A 23,988-nucleotide genomic window follows, 5' to 3' on the forward strand; every position below is an offset into this window, starting at 1 on the left:
TATTTATTAATCTGCTTTAGTTAGTTTATAAGTGTAGTTATTGTTGTTATTGTTTTTATAAACTTGTTCTTTGTTTTATTTAGTGTTTGTAGTTTAGTTTCATATCAGTTTTTGTTTTGTTTATTAGTTATTGTTTTTTTGTTTTGTTTTAAAGACATTTACAAAAATCTATAATAGGAATATTTGCCAGCGTTTTATACAAAATTCATTAAATAAACCAGTATTATTTAATTTGGTAAGTCGTGTTTGTTTTTTTTAGAAAATGAATTTAATGAGCACATATTTTTTTTACAAGAAAGTTTCACTTACTAATAAACACTCTTCTTTTTTTTTTATGAAAAAACAAAAATTCTTTTAAATAATAATTGCTATTTATGCATGCATAAATTTAAAATTCTGTAACCGAAGGAGCGGTTTATTTGCGACGACGTATTAACCAAAAGAATGTTATGTTTCACAATATTTTGCCTCTTTCTATCATTTTTTTTTTATAGAATTCTTTTAAATTTTTCCATTTTTTTTTACATCTTTTACTTGTATAATGGTTGAGAAGTAAATAAAAACAACCACCCATACTGTGGTAAATATGAAGCGAGCACATGTACATATATCTCACAGCGGTTCATATTTTGTATTCAGTTTTATTTTTATAATATCTTATAAATATTTTTCTTATAAATAATTCTAAATATTTTTAGAATTATAAATATAATATTTATAACTCTTCTAGTTCGCAAAAAATAAGTATTATTATTATTTATTCTGCACTAAAGCATGTCTGTGAATAGCTTGTTAATAGTATTTCAAGTATTTTCATGTTGTATTAGGAAGTATGATATTTGTATGTTTATTCTCTTTGTTTATATTTGTATATATATATATATATATTGTTGATCCATTTTCTTTTATAGGATTAAATCCTTAAGTTATGAGTGAAAATTATATACTTGGGTTTATTGCTTAGAAAAACATCTTTTTGCTAAGTTTTTTGTTTGTTGTAGATCTGTTATTTAATTGAAAAAGTTGCCTCATTATTATCATTATTATTAAAGTTTCTTAATAAAAAGTTATTTAAAAAAAATTGTGAAGTTATTAATTTCAGAAAAAATGAAAATCGTAAATATCGAAATTTAAAAACAATTTGAATTGGGTTTAAAATTTGATTTGTTTACTTTAATAAAATTTTAATGTCAAGAGAGGTGTAGCCAACTGAACTAGGTTCATATTTTTAATGTTTTAAATAAAACAGCCTATTTACGTGTATTTTATGTGTACATCAAATTGAAGTGAACATTGCTAGAAACTTTTTCAAGTAAATCGCCAAAAGAAAAACTATAAATAGTTGAATAAATTGAAACTACCCAATCAACGACTCTCTTTTAATTCTATAATGAATACTAAAATGCCATTTCATTGGTGTATCTGTCATGAAAGCTCCCGATTGGCTGTGTTTCCATCCTCTGGTGATATCTAAACGTAAAATAACTTTGTGCGATTTTTTGTTTTAAATTTAGACTGGCGAGGTTAGAATAGTAAAAACTATTTTTTTTTTACTTTAGATGAGAACTATAAACTGTAAAAATAGAAAATTTGTACTGTTAATACGTCCTCTTTAAAATTCTGAATGTAATTTTATAGTGGTCTGTAATGAGAGAACAACTGTCTGACGGTTGGCAGGTAGAAAAGCTCTAAAAAAAAAACGACAGCTGTAGGACGCACCCTAATTTAAACAAAAATTGTTATAACTCAAATTAAGTTGTATTCGTAATGCAGATTTTTTTAATAATAAAAAAAAAATATCTCTACTTGAATATTCTTTTCAATAAATTCATGTTTTATGTTCATTAAAAATATCTAAATAAACAAACATGGTTGATTTTATGATGTTTATTGAAAATTTTGCGTGGGACGAACAGCGTAGCAGCATTTTCAGCTGAGCAGCTGATTTCCCCGGGTTTGATTACCCTAAGGGGCTCAACGAACAGGGACCAAACACGGTATAGAATTTGGTTACCTCCAGTGTTAGTAGCTTGTAACTTTGATTACCAACGGACAGACACAATATCTTGTTGTGTAAACTCATATGACTTTTGATTATTACAAATTTTAATTAATAATTTATTGATTTTTCGTTTTTTTTTTTTGTAAAATTCACCAGAGTAGTTAGTGTAGTTGATGCTTTAGAATAATTTATGAGCTATGGTTTAGCATACAGCCACGCCCCAATAACACTAGTAATAATCAACGTCATAAATTTTTGCAGAATCCAGAAAACCATTTATTATCTTTTTCTTTTTTCATCTGGACAAAAAAATTAATTTAAATATGTGTATTCAATAATAACGAACAGATTTAAAAAGTAATTAATTTAGTCAAAATCTGTTTTAAAAATCAATCAATCAGTCTACAGGGTGAACCAGTAAGTATTGTCCATAGGCCTACTGTGTGTAGTACATCTAAAGTGGAGTTCAATGGCCAACTTCATATTTTCCACTGTTCTTGAGTGACGTTTTTCTAAAATCATTACTTTTTTCCAATAAAAATGTTATTACTCAGAAAGTTTTAGTCCGAATTCGATTCTGATAACACGGTTAGAAAGACAGATAAATTTTCTAAAAATTGATACCATTTCGAAGCATAAGTTATTCTCCAAACAGCCTCAATCTTCCTCCTGGATACTAGGAAAATAAAAGTAATCGAAATTTTTAAGAAAACTCATTAGGCCCTTATGTGATCATTATCAGACCTAGGTGCTGACACTTTCCATAAAAGTTTCCTTGTTTAATGGGCTTTCTAACGGTATATCATTTTCCAGGATTCCTTTTATCTTCGTATGAGAAATTACGTTTGTTTTGCAAGAAAACGTGTTCACAAGCACTCAACAGTGTTAGTTTACCAGTAGTCAATTTTAATGTAGGCTGTCTTAAAATAAGGAAGTCAAAGGTTACAAATTGCAATTTTAAAAAAATAAAAATTAAAAAAAAAATCTTAACTCTGAAATATTTGAGAAAATGTTAGGAAATAAGTTAAAAAAGTACTATTTTTATAAAAAAAAAAAATAACATTTTCTCAAATATTTAAGTGCAATTGTGCAAATGTGTACACGTTTTCTTGTAAAACAAACGTAATTTCTCATACAAAGATAAAAGGAATCCTGGAAAATGATATACCGTTTGAAAGCCCATTAGACTAGGAAACTTTTATAAAAAGTGCCAGCACGTAGGTCCGATAATTATCACATAAGGGCCTAATGAGTTTTCTTAAAAATTTCGATTACTTTTATTTTTCCAGCATCCGGAGGAAGATTGAGGCTGTTTGGAGAATAACTTATGCTTCGAAATGGTATCAATTTTTAGAAAATTTATCTGTCTTTCTAATCGTGTCATCAGAATCGAATTCGGACTAAAACTTTCTGAGTAATAACATTTTTATTGGAAAAAAGTAATGATTTTAGAAAAAAAATTAAAAGTGACGTCACTCAAGAACAGTGGAAAATATGAAGTTGGCCAATACGTCATTGAACTCCACTTTAGGTGAACTACACACAGTAGGCCTATGGACAATACTTACTGGTTCACCCTGTATAAGATAATTTAAAAAACAATGGACCAAAATGAGGTGCGAATACCTCATACGACGTTTGTGACACCTATACGTCTTCTTGTGGCCATAACTTTCGCTAAAAACACATTAAACTAAATTTGAAATAAATAAATGAATAAGCATTCAATTAATTGTACTTCCGGTGGACCAACCACCTCAAATTTGGGGATTTTTTTTTTTAATCTTTACATTTCTCTTCTCAAATTTATACTTGAAATAGAATCTTGGGGGCAATAATTTACCCAAATTTTATTAATATAATTCCATTGGGATAATATTTGAAAAGTTACAATTATTGTTGCTTAATCTTGTTTGAAAATTATGAATACAGATTAATCAAAAATTTTAAAAGTCTTGAGTTTCCAGATTTTTTTGCTTAACCAACAAAATAGTTTAATTAAACTCAGAAGACAAAAAATATTGTATTTCCTTTAAAAAAAAATATCCATTTGTGAAATCCATTAATAAAATTTGACGTAGTCTTAAAAAGGAAAAAACTATCTCTTAAAACAGTAAAAGAAATTCCAATTGAAAAATGAGATTGAAGTTTATAGCCCTATTATCTGGAAGGTAATACTGCTGGCGTCATAATTTATAGTTAGTATCGATCTTCTTATCGATCTTAATCGGAATTATCTTCTTTTTTTTATTTATATATAAAAATGGTATTTTTTTTTCACTGTATTTATCAAAACTGGAAACAATTATTTTCTTTTTAAATTCGAGAAATTAGGATTAATTTTATTAGGATTATTGTTGCCTTCTTAATTCGGATAGAGGAATTTCTTATAGTGATGATATATAATCCAAAATTGGATTTCTGTTGTGCCTAATCATTCGAATGAAAGAAAGTAATAAACAATTTTGCGGAGATTTTATCCAATTGTCTTCTCGGCCATTGCCAACATCAATTATTCTAACGATGTTCTTTTATTCTTAAAAAAAATATTCAAAATAAACTTCATTTTCTCTTTTTTTTTTAAATATTTATTAGAAATTCTAAATAATTTATTTTAAAAAACCCCTCAAATATTTGATATTAAATCATCTCATTCATTTCAGCGTTATAATTTAAGTAAAAAGCTTCAATTATCTTTGTTTAAAATTTAAATTTCAGTATTCGCATTAAAAAAATTACATTCGTAAATTTATAATAACAGTTCTAAAACGTACAAATTTTTGTTTTATCTAAGCAAAAAAGGTTTAAAGTTCACATCACAATTAGGTCATGTCTATACGAAAGGGCAGAAAATCTATAGTTATTCTTATCAGTTCTTGCTAAATTTAATTTTCCATGGGATGTTTTGTCCGCCTAGACAAAACAGACTTTAGAATTGTTAACAAACTTCATTATCTATAGACATTGATATTTCAGCAACGTTTAATTTCACAAATGTTTCATTAACTTCATTGTAGATGCAGGCCTTTTGGAAAGAGTATTTTCTGTTTATTCTTGACTGATTTCTAGTTAAGCTTTTATGAATTTTATTGTTAATATCAGTTCATCCATTAATAAATAACTAAATTTCATAATTTCATGAACAACATTATCGAAAATATGTTTAGCTGCAGAATTACCTTAAATTTTTAAATAAAATATCAGGCAGGGCTTAACTCCACGTACTAATTAGTTGTGGACCGGGGTGTACTTTAACTATAAACAAATTTTTTCTAACAAATAAAAAGTAGCCATACGCGGGATTCGAACTGGTGAACTCTCATTCACAAAGCCAAGCTCTTGACCACTAGACCATCCGACACTCGCCCCCTTTTTTAAATAAAACATCTATAACAGATTTTCATTGAAGAAATTGTGGACCATAAGGTGAAAAGTGTAATCGGGCATGTTTCCCAAAAGGTTCAATTATTTGTGAGTTAATAGTTATTAGTATTCATCAGTGGAAAGAAAACCCTAAGCTATGAAAAGACCATTTGGGCCAGTTACCGCTCTTATATGAGTTACCTTAGATATACAGCTGCCCGAATAAATCGAGCAACTACAGAGCTAACTTTCTTTATCATCAGTTTATCCAGATTGTAGATCCTAAGATGGATGGGTATTTCTTCTTTCGGCTGAAAGACCCTTCTTTTTTTAATGGTTGTTGTCTTATACAAGAATGTTCAGTGAAGGGAACAATCAAGTGTTTGAGTGATGCCCATGAGTGATTCCCAAATCTCAGTACCGGCTCTATAAGGACCTCAAAATGAAAATCTTGGCTTTTCGGCAGCCCAGGATCAATGCTGCGAGGCTGTCTACACCCAGAAACCCCGACTTACATTTATGAAATGAGCTAGCCAACAGCGGGTTTGGGCCTGATGTAGGAGAGATTGTCTTTCAATGTGGCCACAGCCTGTCCACCTTTTTTTTTTGGTTACCCGAAATCCCTATATAATCCAAAACCCAGACTAGAAGAACATCTTTAGTAGAAGATTCGTTTAGAACTTTCTAGCACCATTATTAGGGGTGGTAACCCAAGAGTTCATCGACTTCCTTGCTGCCTGTCTCTGCGAACAATATGCAGACCATTTTACTGTATAGTTACGAATCCTCACAGCAAACCGATTTGCAAAAAACTATCGGCCTAGAAAACGATTACCTACTTCTCATAGGACACCACCAAATGCAAGAATGACCTGTCATTAACCAATCTTCCATTGAAGGTAACTTTGCACTGTAAGAATGGTCGAAAGTATAAGTTTGAATCAATCTATCTGAAAGAAAAGACCAATTCCTGGGAATCTGGATGTAACGATAAATAGAGCGAATGTCCATGTCGCCTACTTTTACGAAAACCTACCTTTCAGTAACAGGATTTCATTGCCAATCCAGGGAATCTGGATGTAACGATAAATAGGGAGAATGTCCATAACGCCTACTTTTTTCGAAAACCTTCCTTTTAGTAACAGGATTTCATTGCCAATCCAAGGAATCTGGATGTAACGATAAATAGGGCAAATGTCCATAGCTCCTACTTTTTGGAAAACCTATGTTTCAGTAACAGGATTTCATTGCCAAGTTTTTACTACCTTCATATGATAAGTTCCAGCGAGGTTTTCGTAGCGTCGTAAGCAGCGCTCTAATCACCGCCAGTTTTGGGTATTTGCAAGAAGTAATCTAGAGGTTTTCATCTTAGTTTTCTGGCTAGATTTTTGTATCTATCGGCTAATTTAATTTTCTGCCTTTTTTCTCGTTAAAATGCCCTCGCAAGAAATGAGGTTAAAGAATCTGAAATCAAATAATCGATGCAATTAATTAATGCAATCTAAAAACGTAAAAGTACGAGTATATACAAAACGGATGTAACAAACTTTATAGTTAACTGATCACGCTTGACGGAAGACGATGCCTTGAATAAATCAATTGTTATTACAAAAGTAAAGTTTCTACTTGTAACAATATTATTTTATGAATTGCAGACACACCGTTTTTCACATCATCGACTTTTGTAAAAAATAAATTTTTTAATTAGGTTTTTATTTCTAGGAAACTCGATTTACTTATTTTAATTGTGTTGCAACGACAGTCTGGCGTTTTTGTTGTCTTGTGAACAGGATAAATACTGTCCTGGAGACCAAAAAAGAGTTTCCTTTAGGATGTTTCTTTGATGAACAAGGGTTGTTAGATAAAATACTGTTGATAGTCTAGAAAATTCTAAAGGACGTAAAATGTTTTGATTATTGTATTGGTGATTATTTGACGAAAAGAAGTGATTCCAAGTCTCCTTGAGAAAAGTGGGAATAACCACAAGAAGAAGTGGCTCTTGGGAGGTTGTGAGAACGTCTAGGCTGTCATGAATGATCCTGTTGGCAAGTTGGATTCATCGGAATACTACTTGCTATGGTGATGGTGGTGTTATTTGATTGACAGTGGATATTGAATGCTCAAAATGGTTTTTACTTGGACAATAGGATAAGGGTCTTTTGATAAAGACCAAGAGAACACAAGATCGTGGTAAAACGGCGAAAAACTCTCTTCCACCCTCATAACCTTCTCTTGAGAACATTATAGGGCAGTACAACGCCCAACGCTGCGCAAGCCAAGTTAACAATCTCGTCGCATATTTTGTGTCAAAATTTTGAAAAATTTGCTTGAATTTGATTAGTGTACACTAAAATTTTTCTAATTTATTCAGATCTCTGTAACTAGTTTTCTAAAAAAAAGATCAGGTAAATTTGGGAAGCCATTATAGAACCTTTAAAATAATTTTAAATAAAAGTAAATTCTAAACTTTTAAAGTAAATAAAATGTGAATGATTAATGTATTCACTGACACGAAAAAAAAGATTACTGGCATAAATTATTCGTCTTACAATTTAACGAATTACGTTTTATAAAACTTGAAGAAGCCCCAAAATAAATAAAACTTGAGCTCACCAGTGAGTGGTCAATGAAAAAATAATAAATATGTGACCAAAAAAAATAAATTCATTTAAAAGATGTAGCCACATATTTTTTTTAAAAAAACCTAGTATACACTCTGAAAAAACCATTCTTTATACAAAACTGGCACTTTTGTTGGGAATTTATTATTATTATAAATAAATAAACTGAAAAAATGGTTTCATTGACGTGAGACCTCTGGTTGGCTGATTATATTAAAAAAAAATGTATAAAAACAGGTGTGATTCTAAAATATCAAATTTAAAATTAGTGCGGTTTTATGCGTTTGAGTTAAGCTGCTCATACGTCAATTTTGTAAAACAAAAAAAATCACTTTTTTCGGATTAAAGGGACTTTTTAAACAATTAATCCCTGTAAACAGCGTTAGATAAAGTAATAGTAATTAAAAAAAGAACTAGAAGTAGTTTAGTCTGTTAAAAGTACGAGGGTCGTTTGAAAAGTCCGTGCAAAGTCAGAGAGATAGCACCACTGGCGCGTATCGAGATTATGTTTAGTTAGTAGCATCTCTTGGAAGAACACACACCAAGTTTCAGCCAGATCGGTCTATTTCTTTGTGTTTGGCATTCGTTTGAATCGAGGAAGTCGAGTGATTTTCAAAAAATGGACGAAAAAGAATTTCGTGTGTTGATTAAACACTACTTTATGAAAGGCAAAACGCCTCAGGAGACTAAAGAGAAGCTTGATAAACATTATGGTGACTCTGCACCTTCGATTAGAACAGTTTATAAGTGGTTTCAAAATTTTCGGAGTGGCCATATGGGCACAAGTGACGCTGAACGTTCTGGACGCCCTGTTGAGGTTACTACTCCAGAAATCATTGATAAAATCCATGATATGGTGATGGATGACAGAAGAGTGAAGGTGCGTGAGATTGCTAGTGCTGTTGGCATCTCGAATAAACGGGTACATAATATTTTGCATCAACATTTGGACATGACAAAGCTATCCGCAAGATGGGTGCCGCGATTGCTCACGCTTGACCAAAAACGAAATCGTGTGAAGTGTTGCAAGGACGGTTTGCAGCTGTTCCAGAAGAATCCGCAGGACTTTAAGCGTCGTTTCGTCACTGTGGATGAAACATGGATACATCACTACACTCCTGAGACCAAAGAACAATCTAAACAATGGGTTACCAAGGGGGAATCTGCGCCAAAAAAGGCGAAGACCGTTCCTTCGGCCGGAAAAATTATGGCGACTGTCTTTTGGGATTCGCAAGGAATAATCCTCATCGACTATCTGGAAAAGGGTAAAACTATTACAGGTGCATATTATTCATCGTTATTGGACCGTTTGAAAACCGAGCTGCAAGAGAAACGCCCACGATTGGCCCACAAAAAAGCCTTTTTCCATCACGACAATGCACCAGCTCACACCTCAGCAGTTGTGGTCGCAAAATTAATGGAAATAGGGTTCCAACTCGTTTCACATCCCCCCTATTCTCCAGACTTGGCTCTCTCGGACTACTATTTGTTCCCCAATATGAAGAAATGGCTGGCGGGAAAAAGATTTTATTCAAACGAGGAGGTGATTGCAGAAACGAATGGCTTGGACAAATCCTATTATTCGGAAGGGATCAACAAACTAGAGCAGCGTTGGACGAAGTGTATAAGCCTAAAAGGAGACTATGTTGAAAAATAAAAAAGGTTTACCCCAAAAAATTAAGTAGTTTTTATTTTTGCACGGACTTTTCAAACGACCCTCGTATGATTTGGGAAACTGGCCATCATAATCGAGTAAACACATTTGCAATGTTAATTCGAATAATCTAAACGGAAATATTAAGCACAAACTGAACAATGCAACGCTATTGATCTTTGCTTTGTGGTCCAAAAATAGTCTAAAAAAATAGGTCGCATCATTTTGCTGGAACATAAAATTTCCATAAAACATTCTGAGTGGAGTACACATAGTCCAATTGTTTTTTTTGGGGGGGAACACTTCAATTTTAGGGGCACTTCATAGAAGGTATCCCCAGCAAAACTTAAAACCTAGCACAATATGGTGTTAATTTATTTTTCGAACGGATAGAAGAGTAAGTATGGTAAAGTTTGAATCTTCTTCTTCATGTGATGTATCCGGTTTTCACGGCCCGTGAAAGAGATTTCCCGTACTCCATAATATGCTTGTCCAGTCCTCAGCCAGTAAAAACTGTTTCCGCTTCACACCGCGATGTCACCACAATTCGTTCCTACATAATCAGTTGGAGAAGATTATATACTTTTCATCTCTCCTAGAATATGGCCTAGGTATATTCGACCATCCTAGCTTTTGTTGGTGGTTAAATGTTCCCGTTGGGTTCTTGATCTTGCAAGAAATTTATATTCGGGTTACCCTGTCAACCCAAGAGGTTCTCAAGATGCTAGTCTAACTAGCCATATCTCCAGTAGGTCTTGAATCTTTATCTTGAGAGTCCAAACCTCAATTCTATAAAAATGAACAGTCTAGTCCAGTGATTCTCAATCACTTTTTGGTCGCGGCACACTTTAAACAATTTCAAAATTTGGCGGTACACTAACAATAAGATAAGTTTAAAAGTATTTTACGTATCCATAATACACTGTGTAAAATAGTTTATGTTTATTTTCAATATAAAATAAAATAATATGTTCTACAAAAACAACAGACACTCCTTAACTTCAATTTGAGGCTAATACGAGGTGTGGCTATTAAATAACGCGACTGATGCTGCTACAGAAGAACTATGCATGCGCCAAATCCTAACGACCCACAGCTGGGCAGCGTAAAGCCTTCTCTTTCGATTGCAGCGTCACACGTGTTTGTAGAGAAATCTGTCTGACCGGAACCTGACGTGTTTGTGTAAGTGATGTTAGTTTCGTTTTGCCGAAAACATGATACTACACATGTAGTACAGCAACGAATTATCGTGAAATTTCACATGAAACTTTGTAAAACCGCTACTGAAACTTATCTTTTATTAAAAGAAGTTTATGGCGATGAATGTTAATCACGTGCGCGAGTTTTTAAGTGGTTCAAGCGTTTCCAAGATGGCCGAGAAGATGTCGGAGAAGATGACCGCCCGGGTCGCCCTTCCACGTCCAAAACGGATGAAAATATCGATTATAATTAATCAAACATTACTACCGTGAGGTGCTTGCTCAACTCCGTGAAAGAGTAAGGATAAAACGACCCAATTTGTAGAAGAACAAGTCATGGGTTCTCCATCAAAACAACGCGCGTCTGTCAAGACGTTTCTAGCCAAGTACAACATCCCAGTTTTAGGTCAACCGCCTTATTCGCCTGACCTGGCCCCACATGACTTTTATCTGTTCCCCAAAGTCAAATCTACATTAAAAAGAACACGATTTCAGTCCGTTGAAGCTGTGAAAGTAAAAGCGGTACGCGTCATGCAGGAGCCCTTAGAAAAAGACTTCCAGCACTGTTTCGAACAATGGTAAATTTAAAATAAAATGTTTTACATCAATAGTCTCGTTATTTAATAGCCACACCTCCTATTGTCCTTGCAGAAATAGGATCTCAAAAGTACGTATAGTAAAATTAAAATTAGTTAAGATTTTATTATTCATTTGACCCGGTAATATAGCGGATTTATAGTAATTAGCAATTCTAACCTGTATGTGGCCTTATTTAATTAAATTATACGTACTACACCTGTGTTTTCACATGGCTAATTTCAAACACTAAGTATGGAAATTTTAAAACGCAATATTCCTCGGGCTGGAAATTTATTAATCTTAACATCTTACATTTTATTTTAATGTCGTTGAGTCAGTACATATTCTATTCATAAAATTAATGGCAGCCTAAAACGATGAGCGATTTGTTTGAAATTAGCAAATTAAAATATTAATTTTGTTTGAATTATTTTTCTAATTATTATTAGAATTAGAACTGGTCGTATTCATAAAATTTACTTTTATTCAAAAAAAAAAGTTTAATCAAAGTTAAACGGGTTGCTGATTTACTGGATATGGTTAGTAGAGTGTGAACTGCATAACTAGCGTAACTGCAGTTAATTAAAAGTTCACTTCTTTTGGATGACTAAATATAACATAAATTCAATATGAAAATTCTGTAATTAATTAAGTGGTCTTTTTCCTGTAAGCAGACTTTTTTCCCTATTCAAATAAAGTAAAAGTTAAAGAAAAATTTTTAATTTTGACAAAATGTTCATCTCAGAAGACCCACTTCTTATTAAGATACTTCTTCTAAATGTTTCCTTCAAAGGTTTCTCCCAGGGTCTCTTTTAGCCCAACATTGGCTCCTTTGATGCTGGAAGTTATTAAACAGCTCGGCATAATTAAATCTGGTTAGTTCTTATTGAAATAAATGTACCGTTAAAGTATACTTATTTTTTGATGTAGCATCAGATTGTGGAAGATTATCAGATATTACCAAATAAATACGGACTTTGTATAAATGAAAAAGTAATAGTTGGTAATTTACCTTATATATATCTACGTTTGGGTATTCTTAAATAAAACTTGAATTTCAGTTTAATTGGAATATTCTTGAGTTGCTCTTCTGTTAGCAACGTCCTTCAACTAATAAGGAATTACTCCCAACTAATAAGGAATTACTCCCAACTAATAAGGAATTACTCTCAACTAATAAGGAATTACTCTCAACTAATAAGGAATTACTCTCAACTAATAAGGAATTACTCCCTACTAATAAGGAATTACTCTCAACTAATAAGGAATTACTTCCAACTAATAAGGAATTACTCCCTACTAATAAGGAATTACTCTCAACTAATAAGGAATTACTCTCAACTAATAAGGAATTACTCCCATCTAATAAGGAATTACTCCCAACTAATAAGGAATTACTCCCAACTAATGAAGAATTACTCCCAACTAATAAGGAATTACTCCCAACTAATAAGGAATTACTCCCAACTAATAAGGAATTACTCCCATCTAATAAGGAATTACTCCCAACTAATAAGGAATAATTACTCCCAACTAATAAGGAATTACTCCCAACTAATAAGGAATTACTCCCAACTAATAAGGAATTACTCCCAACTAATAAGGAATTACTCCCAACTAATAAGGAATTACTCCCAACTAATAAGGATTTACTCCCAACTAATAAGGAATTACTCCCAACTAATAAGGAATTACTCTCAGCTAATAAGGAATTACTCCCAACTAATAAGGAATTACTCCCAACTAATAAGGAATTACTCCCATCTAATAAGGAATTACTCCCAACTAATAAGTAATTACTCCCAACTAATAAGGAATTACTCTCAGCTAATAAGGAATTACTCCCAACTAATAAAGAATTACTCCCAACTAATAAGGAATTACTCCCAACTAATAAGGAATTACTCCCAACTAATGAGGAATTACTCCCAACTAATAAGGAATTACTCCCAACTAATAAGGAATTACTCCCAACTAATGAGGAATTACTCCCAACTAATGAGGAATTACTTATTTTTCACTTTCTTCTTTTATTTCGAAACATTCTTAACTCTTCAAAATCTTGCCATACTTTGAAACTATTTCATTCGAAATTTGCAATTATAAATACATTATACACACTATAAAATACCAAAAATCATATTTACATCTATTAATTTCCCCAATTCAAATTCTCTAACAGATCCGCTTTTGTCCTTCTGAACTTTGTATTCCTTTCCATAGAGCAGCTCTAAAACAAATTCTTGTTATCATCCTTGCATCTCTTGCAATCCATAGAGAATTTTCAACTCTTTCTTCTCCGTATTTTTCCATACCTTGAAACTATGTGATTCGAAATTTGCAATTATAGATAGTTTATACACACTATAAAGAACCAAAAACCTTATTTACATCTATTAATTTCCCCAATTCGATTCCTCCAACATATCTACTTTTTTTTATCCTTTCGAACATTGCATTTCTTTCCTTAGAACAGTTCTAAATAAACAAATTCGACCACGTTTGTGCAATTTCCGACTCCTTATCAGTATTTATTCGCCACGTTCATTCACCCTCTGTTTTTGTCTTATAACTCCTGCTTGCCATGTCTAATTCTTTTTGAATTTTCTACCACTGTTCACTCACTTATTATTGTATAAATCATATGTAATTTGGGCATGTTTAATGTTCATATAATATTTTTATACATTTGGCATTGAATCCAGGTTATTTTTTTTAATCTTGTCAGTCAAACTAGGCTATTACTTTTTTATTTATCATTAATTTTAGGTAACTTAAGTTCTATTTGCATTTCATTAGTTAAAATGTGATAGGCAATAAGCCACATTATTATTATTTAAATGTTTTCAGGTATTTACCATTATAATAAACCAAATTTACTTCGACCCTGAATATTTATTGAGGCTTCCTTAAGAATCAGTAGGTTTTTTTTTTGCATAATATAATAAATGTAAGCGAGATTAGAAAAACATGACTATAAGTTAAAGATTTCCAGTGGGTTCGAAATATCAATTACCTTTGCAAGCTTCACTTTTTTTAAAGATCTTTCTAGGCGCTTAGAAAGTCAGTGTAAATGTTGTACGTATTAGATGGGATAATCGTAATGGCGTCAAGATTCCTGACGAAGCGGCTAAGTCCATTTCTGGTCCTTTGTGGACCATAAGTTTATCTCGAGCGATTAATTTATTTAAAGAATTGAAATTGTAACAGAGGAATTGTAATTGAAACAAAGGAATCGAGAATTGTAATTGAAACAGAGGAATCAAAAGAATTTTTAAAATAATTTACTCCAATTTAATTACTATAATAAGAGAAAATTTATTAATATTAAATATTGAGCTAAATAGAGAAAATGGTATAACAACTGCTCTGTACTAAGGTTGAAAATAGACTTTGACTTTTGCTGCTAAAGTACCTGGTTCAAAGTTAGTTCAAAAGTCTTAATTGTGTGGTTTGGTTTACACCTTCCCTGAAAAAAAGTTTTTGGGCAAATCTCTTTTGTTTCTCGTTAAACTTATTCATAGAAGTTAAATTACTTTCATTTTCAAAATTCTATTTCGAATTCTTAGCGCTTTCTTTTTGATTCTGCTTCACCGCCATCGGCGGTAAAGTTTAAAAAGAGACGATTTCAAGGGAGTGTTTTGGCGGTAAATTTTTATTCAATATTCTTTCTAATAACAACTTTAGAACATCATTCTAGATATTTAATGGCTAAAACCCGTTTTGAAGCGATATTTAGAGGGAAAAATCGAATTAACATTGTGAAATTAATTCGTAAAACAATGCACTATTTTAAATGAATAATTGTAAGTCTGTGTATCAAAGATTTGATTAATTGTTTCTATTTTAAGCTTCCACATCTTTCAGAATAATTTATATTTGGACAAAACTTAATGAAAGTGGTAAGTGAATAGAAAATCATATCTACGAGGTAAGGTTTTTAACTTTTCCGGAGTTCAACTACTGAGTGGAAAAGGGTGGAGGTGGCTCATTCAATAGTAAGGGAAATTCTCTTGCAACTATTGACCTTCCTTTCCACAGAGTACAACCTCCTTCTAGACATTAAAGTAGAAGGCATAGAGATAGGTGGGGAGTTGTGGAAGCCACTTTAGATTCTACCAACAAGTATAGAAACAAAGGAGGCTAACAAAATGCTGGTCGAAGATAAGCGAAAGCGACTACGTCAGCCTTTCGTTATCAACAATTCCACCCTTCCACCCCTCACCATCATAGGCTACCAACTCCTGGTTTTCCCATTTCCACAACTTCTGCGCACATAATGTATACAATGACAAAACCAAAAGGGGACTGTCATCTAGCGGACATTCATGATTATTATCTTTGTACCAGCCACTGTTGCAAAGTAGCCTCCTTCATCAAAGTACCAAACTGCCTTCGCTAACAAATGGATTTAACACCATATTTTAGTAGCCTTATTTATTTTACTGTAATCTGACGAACCCACATTTACGCCCTTGGGTATGTTCACGTAAAATTTGATTATTTTTACTACTTTACAAAATTTTTTATTTATTTTGCTGTTGCTGAAGGATGCATTTACATTTCCAAATTTGCGTGAAAGTAAGAGTTAATATTCCCCTGAAAATCGCAGAAAATTTGTAGATTATTTCACGAAAATATAAAAGATTAGAGCAACATATGCTAAATAATAAGCAATATTTAAAAAGTAGATTCTTTTTAAAACAGACAGAATTTGGGTTTTATGCATTTTATTTTTTTCTCTTTGTGTAAGTAAAATAAATATTTTCAACTAAATGTTCTGTTATTATTATAAATTACTTTGTCCATTTCAGCCAATCAATTTTTTCCATTGGAATGATTCACCCAATCAGAAGCTTAAAACATCGTTGTACGTCATCAATAAAAACAGCTGATATTGTTAGGTTATACTACTATCCTATCAACTGTAATTTATAAGAATAACTTAACATTTAACTGTATAAATGTATTTTAATTACTTAAGAAAAATATATACGTATATTTGTGAACTTATCTAATGAAATACCGTTAGTGCGATAATTTTTCTTCGCTCACTCGAGCAATTATCAGAGAAGCAAGGCTTTCGTCGAAGTTTATTATCGGATGACAGGACGTATTATCGTCGGCTGTTACTCACAACACTATTTCGCTGTTTCTCTAAGTTACAGTTTCGTTATAAGCTTAAGTTAGGATAAGTTAGCCGGTTTATAAATAGGATAGTTGATAATAAGTAATAATTAGATTGATAGATAATACAGTAATATACTCAAATTAGGTTAGACTTCGAAAATAGAAATTGAATAAGCTAGTGTTGGTTAATCGGTAATAAGTGTAATCTTAAGTAATATACTCTAATATTTGCATGATTATTGGAAATATTGGTAGAATGTGCATTAATTGTAATAATACAAATTGATTGGCTCGTTTTAATACGCAACTGATTGGTTAAAATAATTGAAATGGTCCAAATTGATTGGCTCGCTGAAATACGCAACTGATTGGTTAAAGTAATTATTGTTAATGGTTCAAATTGATTAGATGTTGTGTACTTTAATAAAAAATAAAAAAAGAGAGCTTAGAATTTTTCTGGTAAGTTGGAGAATATGAAACGATTGCATTATTTCGGTGATAATTGCATAAGTACGCTGTCATGTAAGTAACCTAAACATTAGAACTCTTAATTGTTTGTCCTTTGCAGAAGAATATAACAAAAAACAATTACAATTTAAGGTTAATGTTGAACGGAAGCTTTTAAAAAAAGGATCTAGGAAATTAATAGGTCATGCAAAAGTTCCCTAGCTGCAGATTACTGTCTTAAGTTATAGGGTCGTACCAGGGGGTCTTATTCTCGATGGAACAATCAGAAGCACTTCGCTTTAATACCCTACCAAGTTTAAATGTGCAATTAGATTCCAGTAGATTGTTAATGACGTTGTAAAATTCATGCTAGATTTAAGGAAATTAGATTTAATTATTGCTGGGTTTTAGCTTATTAAGGGGAATGATCTGTGCGGCCTTGTTTTTTTAAAAATAAATAAATTAAAATAGTATATTTCCTTTCAGCTATTGTTACTATTATTGGTAACTCAGTGAGGGACGACAATATCTATCCAAGGCCACTCTGTGATAATGCAAAAACAACATGTAAAGCCGTGTGTCTATGATAAAAACTACAGACTAGCTTTTGTTTAGATTCACATCTATCCAATCAAATCGAAAATAACCTTATGGGGAAACCATTCCATAACCTTTCCATCCAAAGATCCTAAAACTAATCTTCTAAAAAATTTAAAAAAATAAATAAAGTTACAATTTTATTAAGATTTATGATTCGGATTAAGTAAAAACTTACTTCAACGTTTATTATCTCTCAAAGTAAAACTAAACCTCTAGAGATTCCCTAGAATATCATAAATATTCTGCAGAAAAATATTACAAAATCAACGTCGAAAATCCATGTTTTTCTAAATTATTAAAAAAAAAGAGAGTAAAAATCGGTTTTGAACTCATTTCTTGGAAGAAATAATCTGCTTAGTTCAAGAAATTTCTTAGTCAAGAAATTTAATGTTATCTTCTGGCTGCTCAAGAAATTGGAACTGTTTTTGCGATTCACTATCCCATTACTCACTTTTGGTTTTCATCGTATTTGAGGAGAAGATAGACCAGTTCATGAAATGGAATGGAACTATGTTGGGATAGAAGCTATATCGGAAGTACCACAAGGATTTGTAAGTTAGATCCTGGGTTATTTCCTGGCGTTTATGAATTATTTGCCAGATGGTTTCGAAAATACAGGATCCATTTTTGGTGATTCGAAGCAAAATGCTTTTTAAAAAACGTTATTTTATTTTATTTTTCAAGCAGTCATAGTAAACGCTCATATTGGTGAAGATTTACGAATGTTAGTAAATTATAACAAAAGAGATGCATCCTCTTGCGTTATAGTTCACTTCTAAAAATGGTATTTGGACTCCAAAATCTAAGCAATCTAACCAATTCCAACTACGTCAACCTTGAATCTTCATCTGTTTTTTAAATTTTATTAATTAAAACTGACCGGTGGTGCAGTTGTACAAGGGTTGATCGACAAAAAAAGTGCACGTAACGTAGAAAAACACCCAACTTTGACAATTTTTTTCTCTTTCTCTATAAAAGATAAAATTCCCGAATTTTCTTTAAAATATAGGGCAAACCCTTTTGCCGAATAAAAGAATTAAAAGTGTGTTCTGTTCAAAGATTAAAGTTATTTTCACCTTACGATTTTCGTTTGAATTTATCGGGAAGTAGTGGATATAATAGCTAGCCAATGACCATGATGTGAAAATAGTTGAGAATCTGAAACAGTGATATCCTCTACTGATCTCTCGGAGGAAGTGACCATCTATTTGAACCTCTTTATAGTCAAAAATAGAAGGATACTTGTTGAAATAAGATTCATTTTCTTAAAAGCAATGGAAATGGCCTAAAAATACATTTACTATAAGTAATACGAGGTGTGGCTATTAAATAACGAGACTATTGCTGTAAAACATTTTATTTTAAATTTATACATATTTAGTTATTATCATCTTCAATATACACCCCTCCCCTTCCCTACAACGCTCCATGCGAATTTACCATTGTTCGAAACAGTCTTTTTTCTGTGAGCTCCTGCATGAAGCGTGCCGCTTTTTCTTTCACAGCTTCAAAGGACTAAAATCGTGTTCCTTTTAATGCAGACTTTGACTTTGGGGAACAGATAAAAGTCACATGGGGCCAGGTCAGGCGAATAAGGCGGATGGCCTAAAACTGGGATGTTTTACTTGGCTAGAAACGTCTTGACAGACAATGCAGTGTAAGCATGACTTGTTCTTTCACAAATCGGGTCGTTTTTTCCTTAATCTTTGACGGAGTTGAGCAAGCACCTCACGGTAGTAATGTTGATTAATTATCATCGATATTTTCATCCGTTTTGGACACGGGCGGCCATCATCTCAGACGTTTTCTCGGCCATCTTGGAAACGCTTGAACCACTCAATAACTTGCGCACGTGATAAACATTCATTGCCATAAATTTCTGTTAATAAAAGATAAGTTTCAGTAGCGGTTTTATCAAGTTTCATGCGAAATTTCACGGGAATTCGTTGCTGTACTACATGTGTAGTATCATGTTTTCGGCAAAACGAAACTAACACTTCTTACACAAACGACGGTTCCGGTCAGACAGATTTCTCTACAATCACGTGAGATGCTGTAATCAAAGGAGAAGGCTTTACGCTGTGCAGCTGTGCAGGTCGTTAAGATTTGGCGCATGCATAGTTTATTTCTGTAGCAGCATCAGTCTCGTTATTTGGTAGCCACACCTCGTATTTATATCTTAGAAGGACAAATACGAGGGTCGTTTGAAAAGTCCGTGCAAAAATAAAAACTACTTAATTTTTTGGTGTAAACCTTTTTTATTTTTAAAGATAGTCTCCTTTTAGGCTTATACACTTCGTCCAACGCTGCTCTAGTTTGTTGATCCCGTCCGAATAATAGGATTTGTCCAAGTCTGAAAAATAGCCATTCGTTTCTGCAATCACCTCCTCGTTTGAATAAAATCTTTTTCCCGCCAGCCATTTCTTCATATTGGGGAACAAATAGTAGTCCGAGGGAGCCAAGTCTGGAGAATAGGGGGGATGTGAAACGAGTCGGAACCATATTTCCATTAATTTTGCGACCACAACTGCTGAGGTGTGAGCTGGTGCGTTGTCGTGATGGAAAAGGACTTTTTTGTGGGCCAATCGTGGGCGTTTTTCTTGCAGCTCGGTTTTCAAACGGTCAAATAACGATGAATAATATGCACCTGTAATAGTTTTACCCTTTTCCAGATAGTCGATGAGGATTATTCCTTGCGAATCCCAAAACACAGTCGCCATAATCTTTCCGGCCGAAGGAACGGTCTTCGCCTTTTTTGGCGCAGATTCCCTCTTGGTAACCCATTTTTTAGATTGCTCTTTGGTCTCAGGAGTGTAGTGATGTATCCATGTTTCATCCACAGTGACGAAACGACGCTTAAAGTCCTGCGGATTCTTCTGGAACATCTGCAAACCGTCCTTGCAACACTTCACACGATTTCGTTTTTGGTCAAGCGTGAGCAATCGCGGCACCCATCTTGCGGATAGCTTTGTCATGTCCAAATGTTGATGCAAAATATTATGTACCCGTTCATTCGAGATGCCCACAGCACTAGCAATCTCACGCACCATCACCATATCACGAAAATTTTGAAACCACTTATAAACTGTTCTAATCGAAGGTGCAGAGTCACCATAATGTTTATCAAGCTTCTCTTTAGTCTCCTGAGGCGTTTTGCCTTTCATAAAGTAGTGTTTAATCAACACACGAAATTCTTTTTCGTCCATTTTTTGAAAATCACTCGACTTTCTCGATTCAAACGAATGCCAAACACAAAGAAATAGACCGATCTGGCTGAAACTTGGTGTGTGTTCTTCCAAGAGATGCTACTAACTAAACATAACCTCGATACGCGCCAGTGGTGTTATCTCTCTGACTTTGCACGGACTTTTCAATCGACCCTCGTAAACCGAAAAATCGTCCTTTGAAGAGTATTTCGCTGAGTGTGGTCTAAAAAAGCCAATAACGGTTAAAAGAAAACTTTTCTTCAGCAACCCGATCAATACAGACGCACGATGTCAGGCCTTCAAGATTTAGTCCTGGAAAAGCTTTTGGCGCCTCTCTGAGGAAATCGGAAGTTAAAAAAAAAAGAGGGTCTCCATGAAAAAAGGAAATTAAGTATCTTTCAGGAAAGCTTTCCTTTTTCAATATAGTTCATCGCTCTCTAAACCAGTAAATCTTTTATTGATATAGACAGATAAAATCGTAAATTAAATGAAACAAATGAATTCTGTAACAATTTTTCATCCTTTATTATTGCCGAAGAAGGAATAGAGAGATTACTCCGCAGGATAAAAAAAAAAAGGACCGTTTGTTATCCTCTTTGTAATAGTCGTTTATTGTATTCCTAAATGGTGATTTAGATAAAATAAAATCGAGAGAATGCATTCAAGAATTCTATTCGTCTTCGTTATTATTATTTTTTTGCAGCATCCTTACTATCCTTTTTTTTCTTTTAGATCCTTTCCCCCTCTTCCTTTTCTCTCTCATCCTTGCTAGCATCCTCTTTTCTTGTTAAGATGGCAAAGAGGAAATGAGAAGGCGTGGAATATTTGAAATTGCGACTGAGTATATCCTTTTTCTTTTTTGGTGTTGCTAAAGAGTAAAATAGAATGGCGTTGATCTTGTATTGCTATCTTGTTAAAGGGCGTAGACAAATTGCTTACAGATACTGCCTTGGGTTGCTGGTATAGAATCTTTTATCTAGAGCACTTATTTATCATGTATTTTGTATATATATCGTCATTTCTTTTTTTTATTGTGTTTTTATTTTATTTTACTTTTTCTTAGTCGAAGAAACAAGAAAATTGGCTAATGTCGATTGTCGAAGTTGAGTTTTTCTCTCAAAAACATGTTTTTTTAGGTCCTCTGAAGACGAAAATAATGTTCTATGCTCATGGCTTGAATTTTTCCCTTTCCAATTTGTACATCTGACGAAGAAGGAATATATTTTACACATTCTTGACGATAGTACACGTGTTTTAACACGTTAATAGTAAACTTTTGAATGAATCTTAGTAATTAAATCATATAAAAATATTTAATTTATAATTCACACAACAATAATAACACGTTTAACAACAAGAATGCAAAGGAATTAACACCGAGGTTAGCGTGCCCAGATTCCTACGCGGAGATCCCGAATTCGAATCCAGCTGCTGACCCTTTAGTTTTTCTCTTCCTAAGAGCTTCTTACATCCCGTAAGCTGCGTCTCAGAGTGCAATTGTTGCGAAGAAATTGGCGGTAAATAATAAAACAAGTTTTGAATGACCCAAAAATTGCGTAGCTACATTGTAATTTCAACAATTTTGTACTTTATAATAAGACTTGATTAATTTGAGAATTTTCCATTATAGTTTAAGGTTTCTATGAAATTATTAGGTTTTATTTCGATACTGGATCACAAGGGAACTCGCAATATTAAAAAGAGATATTAAATAGCTTTGGCGGAAGAAGAGTTAATCAAGTGAGCTCTCTACGAGATGGACCAAAAGTATGTCGTGACTCATTATTAAAGGGGCATGACCCATTCTATTATGATCTGGAATCTTTTGAGACCCTGATCCTGATATATGGTCATGCAATTATAACATTTTTGTGGGACGTTTAATGTTATCCTTTAAGTTAGAGTCAGTCTACATCTGACATTTACAAACTTCTTCGTCAGAAACTCAGGCTATTTCTGGTCCCACTTTAGCAGAGCTTCTTGATGGAGTTATTATTTTTTTTTTTTTGGAATTTGTTGTTAAGCTATTTCTGTGTTCTCAAACCATTGAAGCTTCCCTTTCCTGTCAATTCGCGTCTTGATTTCCACTTTGCCGAAGGTAAAACCCTTCATCGATAAGAGACAAAACTTGAATAAGTACTTAGTACTTTTAAAACTTTATTGTCTCCTTCATTGGCTCCAAAAATAGATACAAGATTTCTGCATTTTTTGTCAATCTCACGAATCTTGATTATTATTTTGAGTTCTCTTGGCACATTCTACATACAACTTGATTAAAAACTAATCTAAACTGTATAATATATTATGCAAGTCTAGGAAAAAACTGCTCCCATTTTACGACCATTTTGCTTTTATCTATAAATATGGTTTGTTGGTAATCCTGAGACTTTTAAATCTACAAAGCAAAGCTCTGACAAAGAAGGAAATCTTCAGGAAATCTATTAGGAAACAGAATATAAAGATTTCTTTATGGTATTTCGTCTTAAATTGCTCAATTTCCCCTTTCTTATAGATTGCTTTCAATTCAATTATCTATAAGATAGGTTACACAAACTCCTATATTGATTGAAGAACAGAAAAAAATCGTTCTATAACCCTTGATGATGGTAATTGCCAACAATCTATGGTCTCGGAAAAGTTTATCCCTTGTTATATATTTCCTATTTTTAGTTCGTTCTTCCAGACGGAAAGTTGGTGCTTATGTGAGAGATATGAACAATAACAAAGAAAGAATATTTATTTCTGTTCTCGGAGTAGGATTGCACATTAAAACTTAAAATTTAAATAATAAGATAATGATGTGCTGAAACAAGAACTAATAAATTAAAAGAACATTAAAATCTGTTTATTGTTAACTCAAAAGTGTTAAAAAGAATATAAATCCAAATATTTGCTTTTAAAAGCTGCTACACCTTTTACTGGGAGTTAATTTCAGAATATACTGCCTTGAATAATAACCTTTCTTAGTTGTTAACCCTAATTCAGACAAGTCAGTTGTCAATTTTAGATTTGTAACAGTGATTTGTAAAGATACGAGGGGGATTGCCGGATTTGAAGAGAGAACATTATGCACAAAAAATACTTCTCCAAGTTTTGCAATTTAGCTATCGAAGAGGTAAAAGACGATGAAGATATTTTCCATCATTTCTGATATTAAAATATAAATAATGCCGGAAGTCTAGGCTCT

At 32.8% G+C, this 23,988-nt stretch overlaps 1 protein-coding gene across 8 annotated transcripts in view; it reads left to right on the forward strand.

Moving 5' to 3' along the window:
• The window catches only part of cpx (synaptic transmission protein complexin), a 1,020,744-nt gene that overhangs the window by 281,432 nt on the left and 715,324 nt on the right, over positions 1 to 23,988 (forward strand). The window contains exon 2 of one of the 8 annotated variants that reach the window (XM_074114281.1): positions 155 to 235. The exons of the other annotated variants lie outside the window; for them this stretch is intronic. The gene's annotated coding sequence lies outside the window, so the exon portion shown is untranslated. The remainder of the gene's footprint in view (positions 1 to 154; positions 236 to 23,988) is intronic. 8 annotated transcript variants of the gene reach the window in all.

Source organism: Rhodnius prolixus, unplaced genomic scaffold (assembly GCF_049639745.1).
Source record: "Rhodnius prolixus isolate KJV_2025 unplaced genomic scaffold, Rpr scaffold_7, whole genome shotgun sequence".
Lineage (NCBI taxonomy): Eukaryota > Metazoa > Arthropoda > Insecta > Hemiptera > Reduviidae > Rhodnius > Rhodnius prolixus.